Source organism: Sus scrofa, chromosome 14 (assembly GCF_000003025.6).
Source record: "Sus scrofa isolate TJ Tabasco breed Duroc chromosome 14, Sscrofa11.1, whole genome shotgun sequence".
NCBI classification, from domain to species: domain Eukaryota; kingdom Metazoa; phylum Chordata; class Mammalia; order Artiodactyla; family Suidae; genus Sus; species Sus scrofa.
In genome coordinates, this window is record NC_010456.5 from 102,804,299 (window position 1) to 102,823,569 (window position 19,271).

At 42.5% G+C, this 19,271-nt stretch overlaps 1 pseudogene; it reads right to left on the bottom strand.

Moving 5' to 3' along the window:
* Window positions 12,946–15,124, bottom strand: LOC102157523 (annotated as a pseudogene).

A 19,271-nucleotide genomic window follows, 5' to 3' on the forward strand; every position in this document is an offset into this window, starting at 1 on the left:
TTGAAAAATTCAGTTTAGTCTACTTCCTTTGTAGAAGAAAAACCATTTCTTCCCTACTGTGCGTTACTTCCCTGTGGTTTTTCCTTTACTGTTCACACAAAATATTTCACTTGTGATCACCAAATATGTGAGGACTTCCCCCCACACTAAGCAATTCTCTCCAACGCCAGGTGGATGACCTACAGTTTAACTCAAGTCTGACACTATTTACGGGCAGATAGTTCAGATCCCATAGGTCAGGATCTCACTCCTACAAGACTGCTTCCCCCACCCCCTTGGCCCCAAACATTCAGAGGCCAATCAAAAGCCAGGTTATGTATTGCCTGTGCTTCTGATGAACCAGCGACAATTGGCAGTTCCAATGACTCTCTCTTTAGGTTTGATTAATTTGCTAGAGTGGCTTGTGGAACTCAGAGAAAACTCACTTATGTATATTAAACGATATGATAAAAGATATAGATGAAGAATCAGCTGAAGAGCACTTCTGATCACAGGAGCTCATGTCTTCATGGAGGCGGAGGGCATCGCCCTTCTGATGAGGATGTGTTCACCCACCTGGAAGCTTCCCAAACCCCAAACTATTGGGATTTGGGGAGGGGGGCTTCCTCACATAGGCATAATCTATTATTAATTCCATTTCCAGCCCCTCTTTCCTCTCTGGAGGATGAAGGGTGGAGCTGAAAATTCCAAGCTTCTAATCATGGCTTGGTCTTTCTAGTGACCAGTCCAAGCAGGAGCCCCCCTAGAGTCACCTCATTAGAACAAAAGATGCTCCTCGTGCCTGAAGCACCAAGGAAATTACAAGGGTTTTAGGTGCTCTGTGCCAGGATCTGGGAGCAGAAACCCATACATATTTTCTCTTATCTCACACCATGGTTAACCAAGGAATGTTGCATTTAGAATTTAAAAAAAGAAAGTGAAAGAATTTTCATTGTTTGTTTTGGTAGGTTATTAACCAAATCAGGTTATCTTAATGAAACAGTGCTTCTCCATAATAAAAATTATACAGAGACATTTTAGAATCTATGACAACATTAAAACCACCAAGAATTTGAAGAACTTATAAATATAAGATTCTCTGCACACCATGCCAACACAATCTTACAGCATCCCAAAGTGAGAAGCCATAAAAGAATTTTCTTCATTAAATTGCAAGTAACTGCAATGTCTTTTCTCCCAAAAGTAATCTGAAAAAAATCAAAGGTCCTGTTGCTCTGGAAATGAAATAATAGTGAAAGAATACTCATCTAATAAAACAACTCCTTCTGGTGAGGAATATAAGTAAAGAATTTGCATTGCATTCAATACTTAATAATTAATTTTTCTGAAATACCTCAGCCACATAGATTTTCTATTTCAAATGAATATTTGTTATATTCAAAATGCAGGGAAGGGGAGCAGCAGCATAGCCTAATCAATAAGTATATAATACCATTTACCAAAAAGTGTCCTATCATTTTCCATGACTTACCTAGCCACAGACATACACAAATTCCTTCAGCATTCCTATGTAATTTGTCACTTCCAACTGAAATCTTAGTCTCATGTGTGGCTTCTTTGCCTCTAGCAGATAAGTCCTGAAGAGTCCACCATTACGATACTTTTCTAGTTCTTTTCTTCTGCCCAAGTCGATCCTTTTTGGGTTGATTAACCAAGCAGTGATGGGAAAAAAAAAAAAGTATATATATATATACACATATATATATATGTATATATATATATATATACACATGCACATATGTATACCATGTGCTGAGTACTACAATGTGCCAATAAATAAGTTTATTTAATCCTTGAAATAACTCTGAGAGGTAAGTATTGTTATCCATTTACTTATGAGGAAACCAAGGCTCAGAAAGTTTGGATACACTGAATGAGGTCGTTCAGCTCCTGAGGTGTAGAATTCAGATTCAGTTCCGCTCAGTCTCTCTCTAAAGGCTGTGTCTTACCACGGTGAACATCCCAACAAGGCTTGGGTCATTTATGATAAATGAATAGTTTGGACCCAAATAATAAGAAAGTGCATTTTCCTGTTTTTAACTAATAAGAAATCTAAGAAAATTAACTTGTATAAACGTGTAATCCTACTTTTAGATTTTATTATGGACATGATTTTATAACTTCAAATCTTGATTAAGCTCAATTAATAAGCTTCTTATCTAATAATTTTGTTTGCCCCTCTCCCCAAATAATAAAACTCACCACTTTGTAGATAAACCTGTTCTCTTATTTTAGCATCAGTGTATATTAGTAGTTTAAGTTGGGATTTTTATATTATCTGAAAAGTTCATGTAGTTTAGTATACCTCCTTTTGGATCCAATTATCTGATACATGATATGGTGGATCACTTATAAAGCCATAATTGGGAGTTCCTGTCGTGGCGCAGTGGTTAACGAATCCGACTAGGAACCATGAGGTTGCGGGTTCGGTCCCTGCCCTTGCTCAGTGGGTTAACCATCCGGCGTTGCCATGAGCTGTGGTGTAGGTTGCAGATGCGGCTCGGATCCCGAGTTGCTGTGGCTCTGGCGTAGGCCGGTGGCTACAGCTCCCATTGGACCCCTAGCCTGGGAACCTCCATATGCCGCGGGAGCGGCCCAAGAAATAGCAACAACAACAACAACAACAACAAAAAGACAAAAAATAAAAAAATTAAAAAATTAAAAAAATTTTAAAAAAAGCCATAATTGCTAAATAATATTTCCTTCATTTAAAAAAATTTAGCCTCAAGTGCTTAGCTATGTTAAAACTACTTTACCCATTCAAGCGATATTATATTCTTTGTTAGATTACTTAATAATAGGAACTTTATCTACTTTATTTATTTATTTTTTGTGTGTTTTTGTCTTTTTTTGAGGGCCACGCTCATGGCATATGGGTTCCCAAGCTAGGGGTCTAATTGGAGCTGTTGCTGCCAGCCTACGCCAGAGCCACAGCAATACCAGATCCGACCTTGTCTGTGACCTATACCACAGCTCACGGCAAGGTCGGATCCTTAACCCATTGAGCGAGGCCAGGGATCAAACCCACGACCTCGTGGTTCCTAGTCGGACTCGTTTCTGCTGTGCCACGACGGGAACTCCTAGGAATTTTATCTACTTTAAATTACTTTTAGGGTATGAAATCTAAAATATATGTCATTATCACAAATTAAACAATGCAGATATGTGTGAAAAGAAATATAATAGAACAAATGAAGTTAGAGAAATAGGCAGAGGTCAGTTTATGTGGGTCCCAGATAAAGGAGTTTGGACTTTACTGCGTTTGGTGGGAAGCCAGTGGAAGATTTTAGGCAGGAGAATAACATGATCTGATTTAAGTTTTAAGAAAATCCTGGGAGTTCCCGTGGTGGCGCAGTGGTTAACGAATCCGACTAGGAACCATGAGGTTGCGGGTTCGGTCCCTGCGCTTGCTCAGTGGGTTAACGATCCGGCGTTGCCGTGAGCTGTGGTGTAGGTTGCAGACGCGGCTCGGATCCCACGTTGCTGTGGCTCTGGTGTAGGCCAGTGGCTACAGCTCCGATTCGACCCCTAGCCTGGGAACCTCCATATGCCGCGGGAGCGGCCCAAGAAATAACAAAAAAAGACAAAAAAAAAAAAAAAGAAAATCCTGGAGTTCCTGTCATGCCGTAGTGGTTAACAAATCTGACTAGGAACCATGAGGTGGTAGGTTCAATCCCTGGCCTTGCTCAGTGGGTTAAGGATCCAGCGTTGCCATGAGCTGTGGTGTAGGTTGCAGACATGGCTCGGATCCCGTGTTGCTGTGGCTCTGGTGTAGGCCAGTGGCTACAGCTCCAATTGGAACCCTAGCCTGGGAACCTCCATATGCCTCGGGAAGCAGCCCTAGAAAAGACAAAAAAAAAAAAAAAGAAAGAAAGAAAATCCAGAGTTCCTGTTGTGGCTCAGTGGAAATGAATCTGACTAGCATCCATGAGGATGCAGGGTCGATCCCTGGCCTTGCTCAGGAGGTTAAGGATCCCGGCGTTGCCATGAACTATGGTGTAAGTCACAGACATAACTTGGATCCCATGTGGCTGTGACTGTGGCGTAGGCCAGTGGCCACAGCTCTGATTTGATCCCTAGCCTGGGAACCTCCATGTGCCTCAGGTGAGAGCCCTAAAAAGACAAAAAAAAAAAAAGAAAAAAGAAAAGAAAAAAGAGGAGTTCCCGTCGTGGCGCAGTGGTTAACGAATCCGACTAGGAACCATGAGGTTGTGGGTTCGGTCCCTGCCCTAACGATCTGGCGTTGCCGTGAGCTGTGGTGTAGGTTGCAGATGCGGCTCGGATCCCGCGTTGCTGTGGCTCTGGCGTAGGCCGGTGGCTACAGCTCCGATTCAACCCCTAGCCTGGGAACTTCCATATGCCGCGGGAGCGGCCCAAGAAATAGCAACAACGACAAAAGACAAAAAATAAAAATAAAAAAATTAAAAAAAAAAGAAAAGAAAATCAAGCTGGCTACCATGTGAAGAGTGGATCACAAAGACAGCAAGCATAGGATCCAGAAGGCCAGTTGAGAGGTGTGGTCAATATTGGGGGAAAAACGGTGGGAACTGGACATGGAGGGAAAACTAAAAGGTTATGTTTGGTACCTTATTGGTGGACTAGATGGAGGGTTGGGCTGGCTAGAGAGACAAAGTGTCAAAGAGTCTCTGGCTAGAGAGACAAAGGACTGAGCTATGGATAGCATTTCCTGAGGTGGAGAATAACAAAGAAACAGGATGCTTGCCTTGTTGCAAGATTTATATGTGTGCCTGTTTGGGGATGGAGTGGATCCTTGAATTTCATCCTACTCTACCGCTCACATACATTTTGTAATTTTCCAACTGTAGACCCCAGGGTGGTCCTCATGATCCCCGTGATCCCAGCTACCTGGTGCTCAGGCTTTGTGTGATCCTTTCCCCTTAGGTATTGACAGCCCTGATTTGCTTCTAACCAATGGAATGTGGCAAATGTGAGAGGATATACACGAACACATGTGCATGACTCCATTAAATAACACTGTAACCCATTTTTTTTTTTTTTTCTATTTAGGGCCATATCTGCAGCATATGGAAGTTCCCAGTCTAGGGGTTGAATCAGAGCTACAGATGTCAGCCTGAGCCACAGCCACAGCAACGCCAGATCCTTAACCCACTGAGTGAGGCCAGGGATCAAACTCCCATCCTCATGGATACCAGTCAGGTTCTTAAACCTCTTAACTACAATGGGAACTCCATGTACCCCATTTTTGCTAGGAAACTCTCTTGTTAGCTTTGGAGAAGCAAGCTGTTTATGTGAGCTGGCCTATGAAGAGGACCAAGTGGCAGCAACTGAGGGCAGCCTCTGATTAAGAGCCAGCAAGAGGAAATTCCCAGTGTGGCTCAGTGGGCCCTAAAAAGCATGATAAAAAAAAAAAGAAAGAAAGAAAGAAAGAAAGAAACTGAGGCTTTCAGTGAAACAACTGGAAATGAATGATATGCTGCCAACAACTACATGAGTTTGGAAATAGATCCTTCCCCATTTAGCACTTTGATTCTGGCCTTTCGATACCCTAAAGCAGCTAAGCTGATCCACAGAAACTGTGACATAAGAAATACATGTCATTGTTAGTATAATGAGATGCTACTGCTAAATAGAAATAGATAATGAGGAGTTCCCGTCGTGGCGCAGTGGTTAACGAATCCTACTAGGAACCATGAGGTTGCGGGTTCGGTCCCTGCCCTTGCTCAGTGGGTTAACAATCCGGCGTTGCCATGAGCTGTGGTGTAGGTTGCAGACGAGGCTCGGATCCCGCGTTGCTGTGGCTCTGGCGTAGGCCGGCGGCTACAGCTCCCATTGGACCCCTAGCCTGGGAACCTCCATATGCCGCGGGAGCGGCCCAAGAAATAGCAAAAAATAATAATAATAATAACAAACAAACAAAAAAAAGAAATAGATAATGAATACACCAATTTTCTTAAACTATTTTCTTCAAAGAAATCACAGTCCTAACAGGATTCACATTTCTCCCATATATAAATTTCTATTCCTATTTTGAAAATTATGCTTTTCATCAATATATAATATTGATAAATGTGTAAGTCTACATATGCTTTCCAATAGTGTACATATAAAAGTATTGCAAATATTTGTCAATTTGACATTTATAGAATTAAAAGCCACAAGGAAACTTGGATAGGTGAAGCAACTTACTCAAGTTCCTACAGTCGGTGACAAATCCAAGAACAAAACTTCACCCACTGCAATGTGATTTTAGGATTCGCATAACATAGAGCCAAGAGGAAAGTCTTGACAGTCTTGCATTTTTAAAGTGTATACTATCCAAACCTTTCAAGGACTCCCAAAAGGCAAATATTTTCTCACCTAGAAAGTGTACTACTGCCATAGGTGAACTCAAGCATAATGCAACTCATCAAAGCTAAATAAAATGGCTTTTACTATATTCGATTCCTTCCTTTGCTTTATGTTTTTCAATAACAAAGTAGAAAATTTTTTTAGCTTTTATGCTTTCCTCAGGATCTTATTAACTACATATGTAGCCATAGTAGATTCTAAAGAAGAAAAGCACAGCCTCTGCTCCCCAAATCCTGCTAGTTTGAAGTAGCACACATAGATTTGTCCTGGCTTAATATAAGTCTGTCTTAAAATGTCTCATTTGGTCTTTTTTTTTTTTTTTTTGGCTTTTTAGGGCTGCATCCATGGCATATGGAGATTCCCAAGTTAGGGGTCTAATTGCTGCCAGCCTATGCCACGGCCACAGCAACGCCAGATCTGAGCCACGTCTGCAACCTACACCACAACTCAAGGCAATGCTGGATCCTTAAGCCACTGAGCAAGGCCAGGGATTGAACCCACAACCTCATGGTTCCTAGTCGGATTCCTTTCTGCTGTGCCACAACGGGAACTCCGTCTCATTTGGTCTTAATAATAAAGTATAAGTGATAATGTATGCAAAGTGCTTGGCACGGAGTAAGTGTACCTGTTACTGTTTCTACCAAACAGAAAGGACAAGGGCAGTGCACAGGGACAGCATATCCCAAACTTTAAGCAAGTTACTTATACACCCTATTATTTCGTAATTACTCATAATTTTACTTTCAATGGTTTGTCATCCTATTTGATAAAGACCCTGATAAAAAGAAAAGAGAATGCTGAGAGTAACTGGAAATGATTCATCAAAGGGAACAATTGTTCAGCCATTGCCAGGTGTAGTAAGTGGCAGAAAGTTGCACCAAAACAACTACTTTTGGACTTAAACTGAAAGCCTGAGAAATGTTAATAGGTGAACTGCAGGACTGAGTAGGCAAAACCTAGTATCTCTTTGGTTTTCCTTGGTAGACATTTATTGAGCACCTACTGTGCCTCAAAGAATGCACTAGACACTGAGGATGTAAAAATGATTAAGATACAGTCTTCGGCTGCAATAAAAAGAAATTGTAATAGAGTTCTGCTATGCTGGGGTTTCTTTATGGGGTCATGAAAGTGTTCTAAAAGTGATTGTGGTGCTGGCTGTACAACCTGGTGAATATAGTTAAAACCATTGAATTGTAAATGAGTTGAGCATTACGGTATGTGAATTCTATCTTAATAAAATGTTAGAAAAAAAGGCACAATAGGTGTTGGGTTATTGAGTGCCCAAATGGCCTCAATGCTTTGAACCTCTCAGTATCCATACCCTTTGCCATGCCATGTCACTTTCTCTTCCCCTCACTGAAGAGGTAGAGTCATTTCCCCACCCATCAAATCTGAGTTGACCTTATGACTTGCTATGTCTGATAGAATGCAGGAAAGTGACTCATTGCCAGTTCTGAGCCTGGGACTCAAGAACCCTTCCTTGCAGGTTTCCAGTTGACCTTCAGTACCATTGCCAGGAGAACATGCTGAGATTAGCCTGATAGGAGATTGAAAGACAGGTGGTACAGAGCAGATTCTCTTCAGTCATCCTAGATTAGCCCAAAGTCAGATAATTCCCAGACATGAGCCCAGACATGACCAGAAAAACCACCCAGTCAAACCCAGCCCTAGTGAGCAAACTTAAAACTTACAAACTTGATATTTTTGTCTTAAGCCACTGTGTTTGCAGGTTGTTTGCAGAATTTGTGTGTGTGTGTGTCGGTGAATAGGGAACTGATACAGTAAGATAACATAGAATTCAAGTGTCAACTCATAAACTTGAAGGAAGAAGTCAATAGAAAAAAAAAAGTAGTCAGTAGAGAGGAGAAAATGAATGAAACAAAGCTTCCTAGTCACCTTCTCTTACAGAGGGTGGGAGTATTAGAACACATATATTCAACTGTGTGTGTGTGTGCACAAAAGTGTACATAAATATGTAAAAATACTGGCTAAAAGTCATACAAGGTGGTTGGAAATTCCCCAGTGACATTTTAAAATATAGCATATACTGTTTACTATTTAATAGTGACTACATTGAAACTTTTAATTTTTCAATATAAAGGTTTATCCAGAGGAGTTCTCCTTGTGGCTCAGCAGGTTAAGGACCCCACATCATCTCTGTGAGGATGTGGGTTTGATCCCTGGCCTCACTCCATGGGTTAAGGAGCCAGTGTTGCTATGGCTATGGCCCAGGCCTCAGCTGCAGCTCCAGTTGGACCCCTAGCCTGGGAAGTTCCATATGCTGCAGTTGAGGCAATAGAAAGAAAAAGAAAAAAAAGTTTGGTCAAACATCACACCTATAGTATTCATACCAAAAACACATAACCTCATTCTGTTCATGAAAAACTGTCAGAGTAATCAAAATTGTGTTACAATCCAGAAAAAAATACTGGCCAATACTTAGAAAAGTGTCAAGGTCATGAAAGACACTCCTTCCCCCAAATGAGAAGCTTTCTACAATTGGATGAAACAAAGGATACTTGACAATTAAATGAAATATGAAATCCTTGGATTCTAAAACAAAAAAGGGATATTAGTAAATTTTGAATAAGATATATAGATTAGTTAATAGGAAAAAGTATTAAAAATGTTCATTTTTTGGTCTCGATAATTATACTATGTAAATAAATTCTCAGTGTTTGTAGAAGCTGGGTAAAGGATTATACAGGAACTCTGTGTACTATTTTTGCAAATTTTTTCCTAATTCTAATATTATTTCAAGATAAAAAGCTTTTTAAATAAGAAAGTTAGGAATTCCCATCGTGGTTCAGCGGTAAGGAACCGGACTAGGATCCATGAGGATCTGGCTTTGATCCCTGGCCTTGCTCAGTGGGGGATCCAACATTGCTGTGAGCCGTGGTATAGGTCACAGCCATGGCTCGGATCTGGCTTTGCTGTGGCTGTGGCACAGGCTGGAAGCTGTAGCTCTGATTCCACCCCTAGCCTGGGAACTTCCATATGCCGCAGTTGTGGCCCTAAAAGGCAAAAAACAAACAAACAAACAAAAAACAACGCCAAGGGTAATATGATCATATTTATAATTTTTTAAAGAGGGAAGAGTATATGCTAAAAAAATGTTAACAGCAGCAAATAATGTGTTGACATGCCAGCCAGTATATATTAGGAGTATAGTAGTCAACAAGGCAGAAAAATCGCTAGACTTGCTTGTAAATAGACAGAAATATCGGGATAATTTTTTCAGTGGGTGATAAATACTATGAGGAAAATAAAGCAGGATAAAGGAGTCGAAAAGGATTTGGTGAGCAGTTCTAGATTAGGTGGCCAGGAGAATTCTTTTCTGGGAAGTGTTATTTGAACAAGACCTGACACACCCAAGTTGCTGACTTGGTGAAGACATGAAAGGGACATTCTAGGCAGGGAAAAGTGAAGCAAAGGCCCTGGGGCAGAAGAAAATAGGAAAGATACCAGGAAAAGAAAGGCTAGACCAGCCAGAGTGGAAGATAACCAGGTCATATAAGAACATAGGCTTTGTCCTCAACAGGTAGGCCTGGGTAAAAGAGTTGTGTGAGAAAGGAACTACCTAGATGGTTTTAAGAGGGGTGGGATATGTGACTTACAGTCTTAAAAATGTCGTTTCAGAGTGCCCACCATGGCGCAGTGGAAACGAATCTAAGTAGTATCCATGAGGACACAAGTTTGATCCCTGACCTCCATCAGTGGGTTAAGGATCCAGTGTTGCTGTGATCTGTGGTGTAGGTTGAGACGTGGATTGGATCTTGTGTTGCTATGGCTGTGGTGTAGGCCGGCAGCTGCAGCTCCAATTAGACCCCTAGCTGGGAACTTCCATATGCTGTGGGTGTGGACTTAAGAAGCAAGCACGTGCGCGCACACACACACACACACACACACACACACACACACACACACGGAAAGAAAGAAAAGAAAAGAAAAATGTCATTTCTTTTTTTTTTTTTTGTGGAAAATGACCTGCAGGAGGACATGAGTGGAAAGAGGGAGCCCTGTTAGGAGCCAACTGCAATAGCCTGGGGAAGGAGGGAGGTGGTCAGTGAAGGTGGAAAGCAGTGAACGATTCCACATACCCTGTGTCAAAGGTAAAGCTAAATTTTGCAGGTGTATTGATTGAATGTGGGCTGTAAGGTAAAGCAAGGAATCCAGGATAAATGCCTTGTTTTCCTGTGCAACTTGGATTTTTGGAAAAGCGATGGAACTCTTTTCTTGGGAAAATAAAATCAAGAATTCTGGTTACATCAGAGACATTAGACCCTCATTGTTTAGAGTTTTTGCAATAATTATGGTATATGTGGGGGGGGTGTAATGTATTTTTTTTTAGGAGCTTATATTTTGAAAGAAAAATGAAGTAGGTTTAGGAACATTTGAAATATGTTAGACCAACTCAGTGCCTCAATTATTCAAATAAAGACAGGAAGCATATCTCACCTGGAAAAATTACTGAGATGAGACTAATACATAGGACAAATGGCTCCATCCTTAAAACAAGCAGTTAGAGAATTCACAAAGAAAAGTGATGAATTAAATTTGTGCCTGAGAGTGAACAACAAACCTCTTTACAACTGTCATCACCCATATAAATACATCTTTGGTGACAAAAACAAAAGGAACCACATACTTCCTTTGGGTTTAGGAAAGGGACCTCTGACCAAATGTGCATGAAGGAAGAGATTCATGATAATTTCTTTTCTTTTTTCTCTCTTCTTTTCTTTCTGTCTTTTTAGGGCCATACCTGCAGCATATGGAGGTTTCCAAATCAGAGCTGCAGCTGCAAGCTACACCACAGCTCAAGGTAATTCCAGATCCTTAACCTACTGATCAAACCTGTATCCTCATGGATCCTAGCTGGGTTTGTAACACACTGAGCCACAACGGGAACTCCTTTCTTTTTTTAAAGAAACAGTGCACAGGGCACCTGGGGACTATAGGAGGGTAACTATTAGAGAGACTGTGGTGTTGTGGTCAAGAGGGTGGAGTGTTGAGCCTCAAAACCTGTGGGCCAATCACACCAGCACCTCCACTGGTTGTGCAGCTTGCAGGTTCTATAACTTCTCTGTGCCTCAATTATAGGGACAATACCTGGTAGATCCTGAAATGCCTGCCTTTTCCCTTCCCCTGATCCCCCCTTCTCAGCTGCTGGGAGTGTTATGAGAAGATGCCATTCACCTGTTAGCCCCCTTTGTGCGTTGCCTTGGCTAAAGGAACCAGCTCTCCCAGGGTCATACCTCCTTCCGCAGCTCACATTCAGTGACTGATTGAGGAGGAGTTCAGAGGCCCAAACCCTTGCCCAAGTTCAGGGCAGCTGGAAGAGACTTCCAGGTCCAGAGTTCCAAGTGGGGTTGATGGAGGGCTTCACTGGACTTCAACTGGAGTGTCTCACCTTAGCCAGTCCTGCCTCCTTCTCTTTCTTTTCCCCCCAGAGCTGATCCCAAGACCACTCCCTGAGAAATGTCTTGCAACGCTGATCACCTGCTCAGAGTCTGCTCCCTAGGGAGCCCAGCCTGCGAGGTAAAAGTATCTTCCTCTTTGGGCCTTAAGGAAGAAGGATCCTTAAGGAATACATAAGACACTTAAAAGTGTGCACATAGTAAGTGGATTCTGTTAGCTATTATTATGGAAGTGGTTTCTGATGAGATTATCAATGCCTACAATAGCCTTTTCTTCACTTTTAGCAAAAAACGCTTGTCACCGTGGTTTGAGCTGATTTTCCATACATGGGATTATATACAAATAAAGTTAACTGGCTTGTTTAAGGTGATGAGGGAAAAAATGTATTTCTGGCGTATTTGTTGCTACTGGAATCCCTGCATTCTTATGTCAGGGGGCATCTTTGCAAACTGCCTATAAACATTTTACTTACATACTGGGTTTTTGTTTTGTTTTTTGGTTTTGGCTTTTTAGGCTTGCACTTATGGCATATGGAAGTTCCCAGGCTAGGGGTTGAATCAGAGCTACAGCTGCCGGCCTACACCACAGCCACAGCAATGCCAGATCCAAGCCGAATCTGAGACCTACACCACAGCTCATGGTAATGCCGGATCCTTAACCCACTGAGCGAGGCCAGGGATCAAACCTTCGTCCCTCATGAATCTAAGTCGGGTTTGTTAACCACTGAGCCACGAAAGGAACTCCCCATATTGGTTTTTTTTAATGGAGAGAAGGTACCTGTGAATTATGTTTTTATTAGGCTGAGATTATATACACGCCTGACAGAGACTTCATGACAGGAATTGGCATTTGTAGGGTCCTCTGAGATGAGGGTCTCATCTTCTGAGAAGGAAGGAAGCAAAGGTCCTGTGCTTGTCCATTCTGTTCAGACAGAACAGTTCCGATAGCCAGAACGAAGCTCATTTTGTCATTGCATTTTTGATCCTTATGGACTGAAATAGAGATGGAACTTTTCCCATAAAAGTGAAGTTTCTAAAAACAAGAATAACCTGAGAGCTTCTGTACTTGAAAGCAGCAAATACAAGATCACAGAAAGCTACATTGGAAAAATAAATGTTATCTCCAAAATCAGATTATAAATTTGATTAAACCAGAATCTAATACATCAGGAGAAAGAAAGAATTGACAAATGCCAGCTAGATGAAAAGTAGAAGCTATGTTTGGTAAGAAGTTATCTTTGTTTTATTTATTATTCTTTAAAGAGCATTAGTTGTACAATTTGGTTAAAGATGTGACTTTATAGGTGAGTATATTCTTCTTCTTCCAACTGGAAAGCCAAAAAGTTTGAGATTCCATTCCCCATATTCATCTAATATTATTTCCTGAAACAAAGCCTCCATATATACTGTGAGCAGTTTTAGAAATAATTTCACCAAAAGAAGTGACCCTCCCTGTCCTGCTCAGTAGGAGTTCTGGGCTGTTTGCTTCCTGTTCACCTGCATACATGTGAAGACCTCTGGCTTACAGGAGACTCCACACCACTAGCCATAGCAGTCGGGGTACACGTCTTCCCTCCAGTGGGCACCTCGTTTCTCAGACACACGTCGATTAAATTGGGAGTGGCTGGCATAAAGCTTGAGCTTATCATTAATGTCCACCTATCTCACCTCCTTGGCATCATCGCCTGCTTCCAGAGGAAGATGGTCCATTACCTCGCCTGTTTCATCGTGGTAGTTCACAGCCTCTGTCTCTATCCACGCATTATCCATGTTCCAGGGATCATCCACATAGCCTTTATAGACCGCAAAGTGTTCCTGGCTGAATAGTTTGTGCAGTTGTTTCTCCAATGCCTGTATTTCTGCTCTGGGTTTCTGTAAGGAGTTCATGGCTTCCTCACCAAATTCTCTTTTCAATGTAGTGCTAATCTTCTCTCCTGGATCTACCATTCCCCCTGGGATAGCCCAGTCCCCACAGTCTTTCCTTTTGATGGCTACAAATTGCAGGATGTTTCTCCCAGAAACAGGGTGGGTAACTTTATTGCCCTTGCCATCCTTTTTCCACCTGGTTAAGATGGGATCTGCAGCATGATTGGGACCCCAAGGCCCCAGAAGCCCTCGCCCAACCAGCCCTGTCTGACCTACAGGATTTCTAGGTCTCCCATTTTTAACCTTATACCAGCCGTTCTGGCTCCTTCTCTCCACCTGCCCATCTTTTTCATTAAATTTAGGAGAGAAGTTCCTTTCACCCACCAGGGGGTCTGCCCACTTGGGTCTCGTCAAGATGGAGTCAGAAGTGTACGCCACAGGCTGGTACTCTGGCCACTCAACCTGCCAGCTCACTTTCTCATCGGGGACCTGGCTTCACTCCACTTTAGAGCCAGGGTACGGAGATGTCCTGGCTTTCTTGTGGGGCGTCTTCACAGCGCCATTTGAAACTGACATGATGACGTTTGGAGGGAACACACGTGAGGAAAACGGGCTCCAGCCGGGGGAGGTGCTGGGGCAGCTGCCAGGCCTGACTGTCACAGAGGCCAAGGCCACAGAAGGGGCACAGTCGCTAAAGTCTTTGCCAGGCAGTGTCGAGCCATCCACCACCCTGCAGGCTGCAGGGATTTTGGTGACTATCAGGTGGGGCGCTTCCAACCGCAACCGCAGGACTCTTGACCTTTCGGCTCCTCCGGGGAAAGCGGGGAGGGGAGGGCAACCGTCCCTCTCCCTTTGGGGGTGGAGCGGGGGTTCACCACCCTTTCTGCCCAGCGCCCCCTAAGGGCAGTTGTTGCTTTTGTATTTTACTTTGAAAGAAAGATTTGAGGGTCTGGGAGGGATTCCAAAGGTGAGGTGCTGGGTTTGGGAACATTGTTCAACCACCACCAACAGAATTGGCACACAACAAAAACAAAAGTATTTTCTTGCTTAGCAGGGTATTAGCCTTATATGTAGATTTAGTTCACCGTGTCCAGGACCTGTGTCTGGGAGAGGGCAGCATGAATGTGTTGGAGGTTGTGAGGGACAAAATTCCTTGTTTGAGATGCTCAAAAGCCTGGTGAGGGTGACCTTGAAGGAGGAAGCTCATTTGGGACACCCAGCAAGGTCCCGGTGAGAAAATCCATCAGGGGCCATATGCACAGTATGAGTGATGGTTCCAGATCTCAGGCCCATCATTTACTAGCTGGACGGCTTAGGCAAGTTGCATAAGCTTTATATTCAAAGGAATAAGGGCCACACACAGCATGTCAGGAGCTGTCAAGCACAGAAGACTGTACTGAGGTCTGGACTGTGTGGCCTCTGTGCTTAAAGCATTCTGGTTGAGGAGGCAGCACATACATTTAAAAATAGAACATGGGAGTACCCTCCCGGCTCAGTGGTTAAGGAACCCGACTAGGATCCATGAGGACATGGGTTCGATCCCTGGCCTTGCTCACTGGGTTAAGGATCTGGCATTGCTGTGAGCTATGGTGTAGGTCACAGATGTGGCTCGGACCTGGCGTTGCTGTGGCTATGGTGTAGGCTGGCAGCTATGGCTCCTATTGGACCCCTAGCCTGGGAACTTCCATGTGCTATGGGCGCAGCCCTAAAAAGACCAAAAAAAAAAAAAAAAAAAAAAAAAAAAAAGGTTAAAAATTAAAATAGAACTAACAGAAACGGAGTTCCCGTCATGGCTCAGTGGTTAATGAATCCGACTGGGAACCATGAGGTTGCAGGTTCGATCCCTGGCTTGCTCAGTGGGTTAAGGATCTGGCATTGCTGTGAGCTGTGGTGTAGGTCAAAGACGCAGCTTGGATCCCGCATTGCTGTGGTTCTGGCGTAGACCGGCAGCTACAGCTCCGATTGGACCCATAGCCTGGGAACCTCCATATGCCGTAGGAGCAGCCCTAAAAAAGGCAAAAAGACAAAAAAAAAAAAAATAGGAACAGAAACAACAGGCAATAACCCTTAAGAATTGAACACAGGTTCAAATCCCAGCTTTTCCTCCTTAACTAGAATCTTCTTGGGAAAAGTTACTTAAGTTACTTAAGCTCACTTCACTTTCCTCAGGTGTAAAATGGAAATAGAAATATCTACCTCATAGAATCGTGGCAACAATTAAGAAGGATGTTACCTGCAGAGCTGTTAGCACAATAACTGGCCCATCATACATACTCGAAAATGCTAGTTGTTATCGCTAGAGTTACCATGAACTTTTTGATCCTGCAGCTTGAAAATGGTAGATTAGAACAGGAAAATTGAAATGACTGTGGAAATTGATTATGGTCTCACACATGAGGTCAGAGTTAAATAACCTACGATTCTCTGACTGGAGAAATCCAGGCTGAAAAATAACAGTGTCCAGGTTCTGAAATGATATGAAAAGAAGTAGCACAGGCTAAGTCATTATATCTAAGAAAACAAACCCTAGGGACAGGTACCTGAACATTTGAAAGACATAGTTTTAGAACAAATGGAGCACTGTATACTCTAATTGAAACCCAAAGGATGTTCAACACTTCTCAAAGTTTGTTCCATGTTATACCACTCCCGTGAGAAAGATTTTCAAGGAATACATGATTTGGTGGTTAAATATGTTTGAGAACGTCTGCATACTTTACTGCCCTCCTTTAGGAATTTTGGATTCACATAGTATTTTAAAGATCCTGTGAATTCCAGTAAAAACAAAACAAATCAACCCTAAACAATTTAATTCTGTTTCAGCCAGTATTTTCCACACTACCTTACCAGAGAATGCGTCTTTTATGCAATGTCTGATATTCTTTTAAGAACATACTTCCTCATGTTTATTTTTTGTCTTTTTGCCTTTTCTAGGGCCACTCCGACGGCATATGGAGATTCCCAGGCTGGGGGTCTAATCGGAGCCGTAGCCACCAGCCTACACCAGAGCCACAGCGACACAGGATCCAAGCCATGTCTGCAACCTACACCAGAGGTCACAGCAATGCCAGATCCTTAATCCACTGAGCATGGCCAGGGATCGAACCTGCAGCCTCATGGTTCCTAGTCGGATTCGTTAACCACTGAGCCACAACGGGAACTCCCATACTTCCTCAAGTTTAGAGCAGTTTCAAAATACCTGTGTCTGAGGGTAGAACTCTAGCCATTTGAGGTCATCATCATCATGACTATGGAAGGCAGCTACTGAATACCCACTAGTCACCCTCATAAAGAACTTTAAGCTGAATGAAACCAGGCTTCCAGAAGCCTTGAAACTCAGAAATAGCTGGGACTGGATGGCAGAAAAGAACCGAAAGCAGAGAAATAGGAGATTTGGTCATCATTAACCATTATCATCATCATCATTTTTGAGAATTTGCTGTGTGCGCTGTACAAGGTACCACTAGAAAAGACAATGATCATTAAGAGACATGGCCCCAGCTCTATAATGGGTGGGTCGCCTTATGGCTGCTTTCCGTCTTGGAATGCCTGATCCTCTGAGCCTCCCAGAAGTGTTTTAGGAAAACCACTTATGTGAAAACAAACATTTTGGGGGAAGAGGCTTGTAAAGTCCTCATCTTATTATTTCCAGGTATCATAATCTAACTCACAAGAAAGAAATGAAGTAGAAGTCTCGGGTCTGGTTTTAGCTTTGCCCTGTCATAGGCTGTGTGGCTTTGCATCTGACTCTTGGCTTCCCTGGGTCTTGATTCTTCACTGTAAAAGGAATCAGATGGCCTCTGTTATCTACAAAAGTCCTTCTGGCTTTAACGTTGTATGATTCTAGGATCAGTGAAAATCTCATTATTGGAAGGCCAAGGTCAAAGGCTATGAATCAAAAAGACCAGATGTTCAAATATAAACAACCAGATGTTCAGGGGGCAACAGATACGTGAGGAGAGCAAGAGAGTGGGGAAGGCATGGTGTGCCGAGTAAATGCAGGAACAGAATGAGCCGAAGAAGAATTCAGGGAGCACCTGGAAAGGAACATCAAAACCAGTAATGAGGGGTTTTGTTTTGTTTTTAGCATCATCAAAGGGAAGAAGACTTAAGTCAGACCATTTGATGAGCATGGTGCAAAAGGTGCCTTAAGGGAAGGAAATTAAATACTGTAATAGATACCAAAAGAATTATTTGTGGGGAAGCAACTGGGAAGATTCTCTTTCCTAAATTGTCTTCTGAGGGAGACATGTCTGAGTCAGAAAAATAAAGCTAGACAGAGAGAATGTTCTGGTCCTATCCGTGAGAAAGCCCTAAAGAAGCTGTAAGCATGATCAGAGAACAAATCTTTGACCTGTCACTAGGAACTATTCTGTGGTTGGAGATTGCCTGTGTGATTCTCATTTTATCAAGAAAATTATGGGGATGGAGAGGGCCAGGGTGATTACAGGTCCTTCCAGCCTCTCTTTGGGAAGCAGAAACAAGTGGTACCTAGCAAAATGAATTATCATGAATTCCTAAAGTGGGGCTAAGGCTCAATTTCTGAAAGATATCTAGAAGGAAAGCAGAGAAAAAGGTTTCTCCTTTTTAAAGTGATAATACTGATAATAAATAACAAGAATAAAATACTGTCTATATTTTTTCTTTTTAGGGCTGTACCCTCAGCATATGAAAGTTCCCAGGCTAGGGGCCTAATTGGAGCTACAGCTGCCGGCCTATACCACAGCCACAGCAACACCAGGTCCAAGCTGCATCTGTGACCTACACCACAGCTCACTGCAACGCCAGATCCTTAACCCCCTGAGTGAGGTCAGGGATGGAAGCCACATCCTCATGGATACTAGTTGGATTTGTTTCCACTGAGCCACGATAGGAACTCCCAGTGCTATCATTTTTTTTTTTTTTCCTTTTTGGTCCTTTTGCCTTTTCTAGGGCTGCTCCCACAGCATATGGAGGTTCCCAGGCTAGGGGTCGAATCGGAGCTGCAGCCGCCGACTTATGCCAGAGCCACAGCAACGAGGGATCTGAGCCATGTCTGCAACCTACACCACAGCTCACAGTAATGCTGGATCCTTAACTCACTGAACAAGGCCAGAGATCGAACCCGCAATCTCATGGCTTCTAGTCGGATTCGTTAACCACTGTGCCACGACGGGAACTCCAGTACTATCATTTTTTAAATGCTTTCTATATAGCAGTCTGTGGCATACAGGTTTGCCCAGGCTTGACTGCCCAGTTTTGAATCCTGGTTTAGCCACTTCTTGCCTTGTTGATCTTGGGAAAGTTTCTGAACTCTTTTGGGCCTTAGTTTTTTTATCTAGAAATAATAATGGAATCTATGTTAAAGGGTCAATGTGATAGAATTCATTTAAGGAGGTTAGAATAATAGCTAGTCCATAGTAAGACCTCAATAAATATTAGCAATTACAACTATTATTATGCATCACTTAAAATTTATTATTTCACCTAATTCTCAAACCGCCCTCTGAGTTAGGCAAAGATACTAATAATATCACCAATTAACAGACGGAGGATATGGCAATTCAAAGAGGTTAAATAATGTGCCCAAGGTCACACAGTTACTAGTGACTGATAATAATAAAGTTGTGTTTTATTGATGGTCAAAACAAAAGTTGAATTTGACTTTCTATGATGAAG